This window comes from Pipistrellus hanaki (genome assembly GCF_964339955.1).
Source record: "Pipistrellus hanaki genome assembly, chromosome: 8".
In the NCBI taxonomy this organism is placed as follows: Eukaryota; Metazoa; Chordata; class Mammalia; order Chiroptera; family Vespertilionidae; genus Pipistrellus; species Pipistrellus hanaki.
In genome coordinates, this window is record NC_140510.1 from 68,395,392 (window position 1) to 68,407,520 (window position 12,129).

A 12,129-nucleotide genomic window follows, 5' to 3' on the forward strand; every position below is an offset into this window, starting at 1 on the left:
GCTATAGGCTGAGGGTAAGATGAAGAACAGAAATAAATAATTTTAGTAATTCAAGTTTTTTTCTGGGAGTAGGTCACTTCAAATGTCAACTGACACTGACTCACTGAGTTAAATTTAGTCTATAGCAAAAGTACCTCAATAGGAAAAATGAGATAATTGGAAACCCCCTCCCCTCCCACGAATTTCAGGAAAACATATGATGAATTCCCCATTATTTGGGAATGGAGAAAACTTTCCTAACAATGGCTCAAAAGCTATAAACATTAAAGGAAAGAGAGACAAATTAGACCATTTGATTGGTTTAAAATGTGCAAAGACAAATGATAAAGAGTACTTGTCACTTATATCGTTGACAAAGGACTAACATTTCTAATACATAAAAAGCTTGTGAAAGTAAAGCAAACGAATCACACGCAGAACTCCCTGGGAGCCAGCAGCTGGTGCTGCTGGGACTGGCTGGGGCGAGTGCCCCCACGTGGCTTCCGAGCTGTGGCTGCTGTGAGCACTGGGTGCAGGCGGGAGAAAAAATGCCCTTCTGCTCCAGTGCCCTCTGGTGTCCTCTCTGATGAAGCATATCATCCTGCCAGCCGCTGGAGCAGAGCGGTGGGTCTGAGGAGCAGCAGTGACAGCTGGTCACGTGCTGAGGTGTTCCCCACCGGGTAATAGCTGTCCGCTCCTTCCCAATGTTTCCTGGGTGTGTGTGTGGGGGAAAGGGGGTTGGAGAGAAAGCAGGATGGATCCCACGTTGGTGATGGTTGGGGACGGGGGTATAGGGGTCAGTATACTCTGTACTTTTTATTTTCCCCCAGAGAGTTGCTGGCGTTCGGGAGCATTGGCCTCCCCCGGCTGCTGGAAAGCCTGGTCAGCAGGGGGAGGAGGTGTGAGCATGAGGCAGCCTCTGTTTCCAGAAGGCATCCTGGTCCTGCAGGGCTGGCTGGGTCCGGAGAAGAGAGGAAGGGGAAATGCGGATGCCCCCCCTCCCTCCCGGTCACCTGAGCCTCCTCCAGGGGAGGTCAGACACCAGGAGGGGGAGAGTGCAGGGCGGAGTCTGCTCCCCCCTCCTGCACCTCAGGACTCATCTGAGGATTGGGGATGTGGGGGCACATGACAGAAGGCTCGGTGCTGGGCCCAGAGGTCAGAGGTGGCAGGTGCACGCAGGGAAGTGGTGGCCGGGTTCGAGGCACATTCCCGAGGGCCCAGGGCCCATGCTCAGCCCTCCCGTGTGGGTCACACTCCATATTAACACGTTGCTTTAAAGCTGCTCCAGTCCAAATGGTCTCCTTGCAGAGCCTGGACTATGTGACTTTCATTGAACAGAGGCAGTTCCAGTTGTATGAATGCAACGCATTTCCTATGCTTTCAACGCCTCCTCGTCTTGTCTGCGGGTGGTGGCAGCCTCGTGCTGCGGGGCCCAGGCCTGAGCTCCTGCCTTCCTGTCCTGCTTTCTTTACGCTCTGGAATGCCGATCATGCAACTAATTAAAAAAAAAAAAATAAGTGTAGGCACCGAAGACTCTCCTTGGGAAGAAGGTTCATTTCTCAGCTGTTTTATGCCATTGCCAGGCACACCTCCAAAGACGCATCACCGTGCGGGGAGTCCGCAGCTGCTGCGCCAGCTTCTCCCGGAGAAGGAGAAGCATGTGACACGGGATCCCCGCCCCTCACTCGCTCCGCAGTGTGTTCGGGGTCGCACAGAGGAAACCGATGGGGATGTCTCAATGGACGGTCATTTCCCCGGGTCCCCCTCTGCCCTCCTGCACTCCTCCCCTGCTCTCAGTAGCTTCGCAAAGCGGTGTGGGGTTTACTAAAACAAAACTCTATAGGAAGGAAGAGAGCTAGAAACGTCGATGACGACCAGCTGCCTCTTGCACACCCCCTACTGGGGATGTGCCTGCAACCAAGGTACATGCCCTTGACCGGAATCGAACCCGGGACCTTTCAGTCCGCAGGCCAAAGCTCTACCACTGAGCCAAACCTGCTTCAGCTGATTGTGGCTTTTGTTGTTAATCATCGCCAGGGGTGACTTTTCCCTTGATTTTTAGAGAGAGTGGAAGGGAGGGGAGAGACAGAGAAAGAAACACATGGATCGGTTGCCTCCTGCAAACACCCCAACTAGGGCCGGGGATGGAGCCTGCAACCCAGCTACATGCCCGACCAGAAGTGAACACAGGACTCTTAGTCCTTGGGCAGAGGCTCTATCCACTGAGCAACACTGGCTAGGGCTCCTGCAATGAATTCTTACCTCTACCCTCCCCTCTTCCAATTGGGCTTGGGGCTCACCTCAGATCCAGAGGAGGGTGACCCACCCTTCCTGGCACCAAGCGGGCTTAGGCACGGTTCCGAGTCCTGACAATCCATCCTCATCAGGCAGGCCCTGTGCATGGCTTCTTTCTCCTCCTCCCCAGCCACATGCAGAATCTTGCTCTCAGCTTTCAGGAATTAATAAAGAGGAGACAAATGTGAGACTCCCTGGATTCTAATTAACTTTGATGTGGATTTATGTGCCAAGTTGGATGACTCACTGATTTTTAATAAATGGGAGAGGAAATCTTAAAGATTAATGTAATAGCTAAGGACACAGGAGCTAGAACTTTGATGCTTGCTTAATTCTTCCTCCCAGCCCACGTCATCTGGGGGTAGAAATATCAAAGACCTTTACCAAGGGGGATGGGGGGGGGGGGAGGAAGGAGGATTATGCAAATTAGAGTTCACAGGACCAAACCGTCCCTCTTGTGCAAATGAGCTTCTCCTTTGAGGTCTGTTCAGGATCGGCTTAGGGCTATTTTTTGCTGAGGGTACTTCCTGAGGATAATGAGAAATGGAGGCCTAACAAAAGAGATGGATTATGAACACATTGATCTTTCGTGTGTTACAAGAGGTTAAAAAAAAATGAAAAATACCAACATAAGAGGTTCAGTAAAAACTTGATGTTGTTTACATGAATACTCATCTTTTCAAAAAGGAACAATAGCCCTGGCCGGTGTGGCTCAGGTGGTGGGTGTCGTTGTTGCGCCCAAAGGTTGTCGGCTCGATTTCCGGTCAGGACACATACCCGGGTTGTGAGCTTGGTCCCTGGTGGGGGGTGTGCAGGAGGCCATCAGTGTTTCAATCTCACATCACTGTTTCTCTCTCCCTCCCCCTCTCCCTTCATCTCTCTCTAAAAGCAGTATAAATATTTAAAAAAATAAACGTAAAAAGTACCAGTAATGAATTCGTGACAGACAGTGTGAGTCCTCCCTCCTCCTCCCCCATCCATCCAGGCAGCAGGGAGAGCCTACCTGTCCTTCCCAGTTGTCTAAGCTCTTCATTAGCTTCAGGGCCGCTGCTGTCCTGCCCCCTCGCCGGCTCTGATGTGAGGACTAGGGCAGAGTGAGGGTTGTCTGTCTGCTGATAGAATCCTGCAACTCACCTGGCCGTCATGGCTCAGTGGTTGAGCATCAATCTACGTACCAGGAGGTCAAGGTTTGATTCCTGGTCAGGGCACATGCCCGGGTTGCCGGCTTGATCCCCAGTGGAGGGCGTGCAGGAGGCAGCTGATCAATGATTCTCTCTCATCACTCATGTTTCTATCTCTCTCTCCCTATACCTTCCTCTCTGAAATCAATACAAATATTTAAAAACAAAAACAAACAAAAAAAACAACAGCTCTGCAGGCTCCCAGGCCACTGGCTTCCCCAAGTGATGGAATGTTCTGGTGTTGAGTGTCCTCAGGGTTAAGCAATTTAGCCGGGAGCTCCCTGTGCCCTGATAGTCAATAGCTGTGACACGTAAAGATATATCCCGAGTAGCTGTGCAGATTAAGTATTCAATTTCCCCCTCAATGATACCCTGACATGGTGATAGATAGGAGACAATGCACAAGGCCTTATTGTGTTTGATTAACCTTGACTGTGGGTGCTTTTGTAGCATAGGCAGCTGGTTTGAACAAACCTACAGATTCACAGCCTTATCAAAAAAATCATTAATCTTTTATAATTTTATAAAGTAGGAACTTAGTATATATGTACTGATAATGAGGGGACATGTGTCGGTTGACATAATTTATTCATACTTTATTTCACACTTGAGTTCTGTGAACAAATACTTATAAATAACGTTCTGGGACATACATCTTGAGATTCTCAACTGCCATACTTTTCTTTTTTAGAATAAATTCATCAGGCTATTTGCCACAGAGACTTTCGAGGGAAGCAATTAATAGTGGTTGTGCTGGGCCAATACAGCCAAGGGTAAACAAGAAAGTGGTCACCATAGTTACAATGTTCTTGTGAGTTTCACTTGTTTTGGCAGCACTTGCTGTACCTCCCACAGCCCATTAGCTACCTAAATAGGACCTAGGAGGCGGCCAGTAAGAGCAATAATCTTTATTTGTAACTCATGATTGCATTAACTGATCTAGAGAAAGAATAGCTCCTTAGAAAGGGGCTTGTTTGCTCCTTGAAGTAAACAAAATGGTGAGTCCTGAAGTCAAAACTTGGCAGTTCCCCCAAAAGCAGTGTTTTGTGTGGGAGGGAGGTCTTAGGCCGCCTGGGTGTGAGGGGCAGATATGACCCAGTGTGTTGATGGAGGGAGATGCCTGACCATTTGAACCTTGTACGGCATGAGAGTTCTAATTTTATGCTTATAAAAATCAGCCTTCTGATGGTAAGTTGGCTCCCCATATGGTTTCTATGCTGCAAGAAAGGCTCCTTGTGAGTAGCAGGTCCCTTTTCACCGTCTTCATTAAATTAGCATTCTGGGTAAGAAGCACGTCACTCATGGGTTTCTACGGCGTTGATTCATCATCCTCATGATCTGTCCAACCCAGGGGCACAGGCAAAATTGGGCTTCCCTATCTGTTAAGGCTGAACACACGTCTCTGCCGGGTGGGGATTTGCACGGTCAAGGCCGCCTAGCAGGTAGGCAGCTGATTCCCCTGGAACCTTCTGACTTTCTCATGATCTCTTCTCCTCAAGGGTGTACACGCCCTGACTCAGAACACACCAGGCAACGGAGGTCAGCAACCAGCCCTCCGGTCTGCCAGAAGCACTGCTGAGGGTGTGAGAATGTGTAGCCGGGACATGTGTCCACTTGGGGAACTCTAAAGTCCTACCCAGATCCTCTTTTCCTTGTTTAATTTGTGTGTGTGTGTGTGTGTGTGTGTGTGTGTGTGAGAGAGAGAGAGAGAGAGAGAGAGAGAGAGAGAGAGAGAGGGAGAGAGAGAGAAAGAGAAAGAGAAAGAGAGAGAGATCATAAAATCATAAGATCATAAGATCACTCTTAATCATTATAGAAAAAACAAACAAACACGAAACAAAAATAAATAAAGCCAGTTAATGTCCCTACTCAGAGGCAACCACGGCCTGCATGTTGGCATATTTCCTTCTAGAAAATGTCATTTTTACTTTTAATCTATATGCAATTTTAAAAGCTTCGTTATGTTGTTCTCACTTTCACCGTAGAAGTAGCGATTTAGAGAAAGGGAAGAGAAAGGAGAGTCATAAGAAGCACCTGATAGTCAATAGCTGTGACACGTAAAGATATATCCCGAGTAGCTGTGCAGATTAAGTATTCAATTTCCCCCTCAATGATACCCTGACATTGTTGACGTGCACGGTGCTCTGGAGTCATTTAATGGCCACAGCCAGCACAGCTGAGTGACTCCGGGAGTCGGCCATTGTATTGTCATTAGTACAATAAGACACTCACATCACAGTGACCTCAGATCATCATGAAGTGGTTCAATTATACTTCTGTTCAAAGTCGGAGGTATAAAGCACAGGCTTCTGAACTATATCATTCAAGCTGGCTGATACACACAAGGGGTGAAGTGGACACTCAGGGGCCGGGAAGCTTGACTATACAGCATCCTTCCTTTCCTCCGGGTTCAAGATGGACGAGAAGGAGCTAACACGAGGTTGTTTCCCTGGCCCCCCTGCACCTTTCTCCCAGGAGTGGGAGGCCATGTTCTTGGTGGGACATGCTGCTCCAGAGAAAGTTCTGCTTGGCCCAAGCTTATCACGCTGATCACATCCCCTCCCCAGTCACCAGTCCAGGCCTGGAGCCACGGCCTAAGCCAGTGGTCGGCAAACCGCGGCTCGAGAGCCACATGCGGCTGTTTGGCCCCTTGAGTGTGGCTCTTCCACAAAATACTATGTGTGGGCTCGCACGTACAGTGCGATTGAAACTTCATAGCCCACACACAGAAGTCGGTTTTTGGCCTGGGTGGGTCTATTTTGAAGACGTGGCATTAGAACACTTCAAAGCATTTCTAGGGATGATGTTGCCAGGAAACTGAAACTGGGAGTGTTTAGCCAGCCTTCCCTTTTCTCGGGCTCACACTGGCTGGTTGTTTGTCAGCATCTTCTCCTCCCGCGATGCTGTTTTCCTACTCCGGCTTTTGTGGCAGATCGTCTTCTACTCATGTTGATTTTCTTCCAAACTAAGGCTTGCAGACTTGATTCAGACGCCACGTATACTCTGACCCAGGTCTGCCTCCTTGAGCCTGCCCTCAGTCACCTTGAGCGGAGCTCTAAGTGTTCACAAGTATCCCCTTCATACCTTTCTAAAGACAACTTTGGAGTTTATTCCCATCGTTGAAACTGTATATTTAGGGACGTAGATATTTTTTGTTTGTTCATTCGTTCATTCATTCATCCATCCGTCCACCCATCCATCCATCCACCCATCCATCCACTCATTCCTTCCACAAATCCTCAGTGCATATCTACGGTGTGTCAGGTTCTGTGTTAGGCTGGGAGAATCCTGGTTAGTGATCCAGACATAGTTCGGCCCTTCTCAGCCCCTGTGATGAGCGTTGGGACATAGATCCTTCTGGACCTGAGATATAGTGGTGACAGTTCCTGTTGCTGCTGGAGCCAAAGCATCAATGTCCCTGGGAGTGTCCACTGATGTCTACCAATGGTGGGCGGTTTTCCTCGTGGATAGCTCCACTGCCTCAGCATGCAGTACCGCCTGCCCGGGAGATCGCCATGGGTGGCAGTAAGGAAGATGGGACCATGTCTAAGACTAGGCTCAGGGCCACCAAGGCTGTGAAGTGTGTGCGGTAGGTACTGAGGGTGCTGTTTTCTGGCGCCGTGGAGGCTGATGGCCTCAATGCCAACCTTAATGCCAACCACGCTGCTCTCCTGTTGGAACCTTTCTCACTGCTCCCGGCACCTCAGCTTTATTGAGATGTAATTGCCATGTAACATTGTCTCAGACACACATGCCCTGCTGGGCCGGGGCCAGGAGCAGGTGCCAGGACCAACTGTGCACCTATTAGCAGCTGTGCACCCTGGCTGCTGGCATGCACCCTCTGGCTTGCAGGGTCTCCCCGTGTGTACCTGGCAGTGAAGGTCAGTGATGGGAGAGAGCCAGAGGCATGCAGGTGCCCAGTGGAGGGCGAGCCAGCAGACCAGGCTGGTCTGGGCCCAGAGCCAGCATCTGGGTCCCTGTTGTCAGTGTGTGTTCCTGTGGCTCTAGGCTCTCCCCATGGGCTGTGATTTTGCAGGTGCACAGCTGCATCTCCAGGCTGGTGGGGACCAGCTGCTGGGGTCTAGGCTGGTGCCTGCACCCCCAGAGCAGCAGAGGGTCCTGGGCTGGATCCCAGCATGAATCCGGGTCTGCCAGGGCTGGGGGAAGGCAGAGCTGGGGAGAGGGCTGGTGTCTGGGAGTGAGAAGCCCGTGGCAGAACCTCAGTGGTGAGAGCTGTGGAGGCCTGCGGCACCATGCGGGGCCTGGTGTCTTCCGCAGGGAGAGCTGCCAGTCCTCGCAGAGCAGGTCCGGGCTGCTGTCGCTCCCTCTGCCTGACCTGTCCCTGGCCATCTCTAGGTGTCCCTGTTTTGTTGGTCTCTGATGGGGTGAGCTCCCAATGGGGACTGAAGAGCCAAGACAGGCTGGGAGAGCTGGTCGCTCCCTCCCCTGCTGGTAGGGGGACTCTCTGAACCGAGGGGTGCACCTTGGTGCTGTGCAGGGTCTGCCTGGAGGACAGGTGACAAATGACGCTGGTCTTCCTTCCCTTTGTCCTGGTATCCACAGGAGATTTTTTGTTGTTGTTCCACTGTGCTGCTGTGGAACAGTGATGTTTGCTCGTGCATGGCTGTCTGGTTGCTGACCTTTGAGGGGAACTGAGGCTGGGTCTCCTACTCCACCTGGATGATGACCCCACCTGGCTCCCTCACTCAGCCCTCCTGTCTGCACTCCGCACTCCCACCTCTGCATCTAAAAGGTGCGTCTTGACTCTTCTCTTAGAATGATCCCCTCTCCCCCTCCTCTGCCCACTGTAAGTAGGCTCCTGGCTCGCCTGCACCCCCCCATTCCTCATGAAGGTCCCCCAAGTCCCTCAGCCAGCCAAACTTCGGGTCAAGTCAACACGCCTGTCACAGATGAATTTAACTCTACCATCAAGAAGCCTATGGACGGATGCATACAGCATTAACCCAGGGCCTAGCAAAGGACCTCACACAATCGGAAGGAAGGACAGAGAGGGAATGGAAAAGGAAGGAAAAGGATGGAGTAGGAAAGGAGGAGAGGATAAATTCTAGTACAGAAGCCAAGGAATTGGGCACATAATAAATCCTTAATAATTTAAGACAGGGAAGCAAGTCATGGTTTACAGTTTCCTAGAGATTCTGATACATTTTCATAGTCTATCCTATCTCATAAAGAGGGAATATGCAAATTGACCACCATATTGTCACAAAGATGGCGGTGCCCAGTCCCCTCAGCCCTGCCAGAGTCCCCCAGTTCTTTCAGCCCAGCCAGGGGGGTAGAGCAATGCGGCAGGTACACAGTGAGGCTGGATCCGCCCTCAGCCCTCCAGCCGCCCAGGGCAGGCCTGAGGCCTGAGGTGCAGGCAAGCCTCAGATGGTGGCTGCCCAGCTGCCTAGGGCCACCCGAGGCTCAGGTAACCAGGACTGGCTGAGGCTTGTGCTGCTGGAAGTGGCAGCAGCAGAGGTATGTTGGGGGGTATCACCTTCCCCTGATCACTGGGCCACCTCCCACCCCTAAGGGCTCGCCACCTCCAGGGCATGAATTTTCATGCACCAGGCCTCTAGTATTATATAATCTAGAATGGATAAAGAGAAACAAGACACAATGCAACTAGAATTATAACACTTAAAGCAGAACCCCCAGACTCATTTACAAATTTACTTTCTGTTTCCAGGAATGGAAATGTCGTTTCTTGGGAAATGTCAGATGACTCGTTGTGCCAGGTTCATAGGTGCCATTTGTGAAATGACCGCACAGAACTGCTTATTCAGGGTGTAAGGAACCGCAGCTTCCATGGGGAGCTGGCCTGTGCAGGGCTTTCCACACCCCAGAGGCAGAGCCCGGCGGGAAGGGGGCCCGGCTGCAGAGCTGGCTCACACTGGCTGGTTCCTGTGCTGTGGCTCGGTGTGCTTTGCAGTGCGAGCCAGAACCCCAGAGCTTGGGAGCGAGGGCAGGCGCATTAAAGACGTCTTGTACCTTCGGTGGCATGTCTGTAAAAATGCTTAGAAACAGTAGTGCTGAGTTCATTGCTTCTGCCCTGTAGGTGTTTAATGAGCCACACAGCTTGCCTCTACTTTGTAAGGCAATAACTGGGCAGGGTGTGTGTGTAAGGGGGGGTACTGATCTTTAGGTTCAGAAGAGTGAGACACATTCGACTCTCTGCTGTCAGGAGTCTTATGCACAGGAAGCAGTGTGTAGTGGCTGGAAAGGGCTGGGCCCAGAAAGGCGATGTCTCCCTGAGCGGAAGTCTTTACTGTGAGTTTCATGGCGAGACCCCACACATAGGCCTGCCCTCCGGCCACAGAAATAAAGAGTGTGTGACTGCGCTCACAGGAAGGGGCTTGGGTGTCTCCGCTCCACCCCCCTCCTCTCCGATCTAGATGAATGAGGTAAGAGAGACAAGACAGGATACCAATGGAATCAAGCTCACAGTGTTAAAAAATAATACAAAGCATGATATTATTCATGCTGCCTCTCAGTCGCAAGCACTGAAAGTTCAGCTTGAATTGGCATAGAGAACAGACGTGTGCAGACTCGGGACCGTGACCAGGCGAGGCTGGGCTTAGAGGAGTATGAGGGGAGTTGTCAGGCACTTGCTTCACTTTGTCATTGGATTTTTCTTTTTCTTGATGTTGGCTTTGTTCTTAGGCTCTTTCTAAATAACCAAGGGCTTACATCCTACCCCCTGAGCGACGCCAGCAGGATCTCTCTTTCCTCATAAGCCCAGAAGCGGCTCTCAAGCTTCTTCATTGGACCAGAGCAGCTCCCATATCCATTTCTGAGCCCAACACTTACTCTGATGGGCAGAACCTGGGCCATGGGCCCACTCACTCTTCCCCCTCAACCAGTCAGGCTCCGCCACCCCCAGGATGTGAGTCCGAGAGATGCGTGGGTCTGTGAACTATATGAAAGGGAAAAGGTAGAAAACTTAAACAAGTGGCAAGATATTTTGTGTATTTGGTTAGACTCACTTAACCACATAGGAATGTCAGTTTTCTCAAGTTATATCCATTGAAGGCAAGCCCGATAGAAATACCAATGCGTTTTCCTCTAGAGCAGGGGTCTTCAAACTACGGCCCGCGGGCCACATGTGGTCCGCAGAGGAGTCTGATCCGGCCCGCCAGGTTTTTTGGGCAGTGAGCGCAGCCGAGGTGTTACAGTAGGAATTAGTAGTTCATATAGTCCGGCCCTCCAGCTCTCTGAGGGACCGTGATCTGGCCCCCACTTTAAAAAGTTTGAGGACCCCTGCTCTAGAGCTAGACACATTGAATCTAAAGATGACTTGAAAAATCATCCAGCAAGAACAACTAGACAAAATCTAAAATGAAAAGCAATGAAAGAACCATACTTTCCTCCCCACTCAAGTTTCCAACATTACCGTTATGAACAATACAGCGGAGTTTGCACCACATGTATTCCTGAGCATCCACGCAAGCTTTTTCTTTAAGGTATCTCCCTAGAAGGGGAATTAGGGGTTTTTTGGCTATGTGTAACTACTGAAGAGTTCTTACATTTTTTTTTTTTTTTTGTATTCTAACAGTTTAAAAACCGAACCACAGTGTGACAGAGATATTTCTGTATAAATGTTTCCAAGTACAACTTTTACACTTATCAAAAACACTGAGAATAATAGAACCTATCCCATAGAATGAGAGTTATCTGAGAGTGGAGTTTACTTAACAATAATATAATAATCACATTGGAGAGAATCTAAAAGGGATAGGCATTGTGATGGTGCTGCCTGGTTCTCCCATCTTTCTTTAGCACGGAAGTCATATAACTCGTGGCTGGCCTTTGTCCTCAATCATCTTAGCTCTTTGTGGCCCGTGATTTTCATTCTGATCCTCTCTCATCCTTTCTGAATGGATCAGAATCTTGTATAAGCGCCTTTAATGCTGAAAATAGTCCTCAGACAACTTAGTTTTTAACAAATTCACACACAGGACTGGGGTTTCGGATTCACGCATCCAGCACACTGCTTGGCAGAGAGAGGACCTTCTGATCAACTGGTGTCTTCGCAGACTGTAGTTGTAGCCCTCACCATCCCTGACCCAGGCACAGTTCCATGCTAAGTTCCCACCCGGAACTTGCAATGCATGCTTGGAAACAGTATTGCCAGATGGTTCTAGCAAAAATATACTTGTCGAAGAGAGAAATCGACCACAAACCAAAAGGACACAAGCTGCTCAGAGCAGTTTATTGCCGATAATCAATATTACACGTTATACTTTACATTAGGTATCCAAGTATCCATTTTTAATCAAATATCCATTTTTCAAGAACTTCCTCTGTTTTCAAGCATGTGGATAATGTATATCCCAGGAAAGCAAATTTCCTGTGTTTTTTGTTTGTTTGTTTGTTTTTGCAGTAACACTTACTCTGCTGAGTTAATTGGTCCATATATTAACCGTGACCTGTGCTGATTTTGTAGAGGAACTTCTCAAAAGTTCATTCTAGAACATTTTTCTGAGAATTATGAAAACCAGAGTAGCGTTTTACAACTGAATTTATATTTACCAGTAAATATTACTGTTCACATAGATTTATATGTCTGTTCGTTATCCATTACTGTGTAACAAATTACGACTCCAAATCGCAGTGGCTTTAAATAACGTTGATTATCTCTCACAGTGTTTACTATGTTTGTGGGTAGGAA